Source organism: Chrysochloris asiatica, unplaced genomic scaffold (assembly GCF_000296735.1).
Source record: "Chrysochloris asiatica unplaced genomic scaffold, ChrAsi1.0 scaffold08520, whole genome shotgun sequence".
NCBI lineage: Eukaryota > Metazoa > Chordata > Mammalia > Afrosoricida > Chrysochloridae > Chrysochloris > Chrysochloris asiatica.
Genome location: NW_006417038.1, coordinates 3,371 through 4,677, shown reverse-complemented (window position 1 = coordinate 4,677; position 1,307 = coordinate 3,371). Strand labels below are relative to the sequence as shown.

General features: G+C 39.7%; 1 pseudogene; it reads right to left on the bottom strand.

The window, feature by feature from the left end:
• Positions 1–355: 355 nt before the first annotated feature.
• LOC102822705 lies at positions 356–931 on the bottom strand (annotated as a pseudogene).
• Positions 932–1,307: the final 376 nt, after the last annotated feature.

Here is a 1,307-nt window from a genome sequence, read left to right as displayed (position 1 = left end):
ATTTAAGTTAACTAGTCTAGGAAACCACTGAAAAAAATAAATGCAAGATTATAAGCACAATGGCATGTAAAACACTATTGTGAATTTTTTTATTTTTAAGTAAAAAAAAATAATCACAGCCAGGACAGTTTGCCTCTAAATAGTATGTTGAGCTTAAGGGAGGAAAAGTCATTAGTGATAAACATTTTCATTTTTTAATTTTGTAAAGATTTTAATTAAGCTTCATAATCAGTCACTAAGTAGTTTTGAAACTTAAACTTCTTGATTCTTTTGACTTCATGCTTTTAAGTAGAGTCATTTATCTTCAAAACAGGGCAAATTTCAGAATCCATTGAAAATTATTTTATTCAAATCATTATGTTTTCCAGAAGAGAGGGTTCTGTGTTAGTCGTCTTTGAAAATTTTCACACCATTTCAGAACCACATTTGCCAGAATGAACATTTCAGATGGACTAGGTGTCATCTGGACCTGAGAGACAGCAAATGATGAAGCAAAATTGTAGAAGTTGTCGAACATCTTTTGTGTAAACTGAGTGAATGAGTCAACTGAGGATACTGCAGCATTTCCTACAGGTGTCTGCTGAGCTAGCTTGTCCAGTAACCGTACTGAGATCCCAATTTGAGCAGCAGATGGAGTCTGGACAATATTCATGGCTCCAGAAGGGTGTTGGCTTCCTGAAATCTTGAAAATGGCACTTGGTTTCCCATTTGTGACAAATCCTAGGAGTTGCCACACTGGTATTCCATTTGAATCAGGATAGGAAAAGTAGACAGATCCTCCCATCCCCTCAGGAAAAGGGATTGTTCCCAGCATAAAAACGACAACATGGTTGATATTTTCATAATCAGGCAAGTCAAAGACAAATTTATCCTCTGCCACATGCTGTGCAGCTGTTTGGACCAGCCTGCCCACCACCAAGCAGCCAAACATGGCGACAATGGCTGCGCTGAGCAGGCAGGGGTCCAAAGCCAACAACTAGAAATTCTGCGTCTACTCCCCTAATCCAAGAATCTTCTAGAACTTGCTGAACGGTGCCTGCCCCATCACTACATAGCGACTGGATCTCTGAAATGTTTTAACAAACTGATGCAACACTGGAAGCACTCACTTGTCTGTGCCAAAAATTTGGAGGATATCTGCCTGGCCATTTGACTGGAAGAGATCCATATTTGTGCCCATTCCAAAGAAAGGTGACCCTACAGAATGCAGAAATTATTGAGCCATATCATTAATACCAGAGTTCTAGTGTGGCACTGTAGGATAAGCACTGGACCATGAGGTCGGTTTGAAGCAACCTCTACAGGGT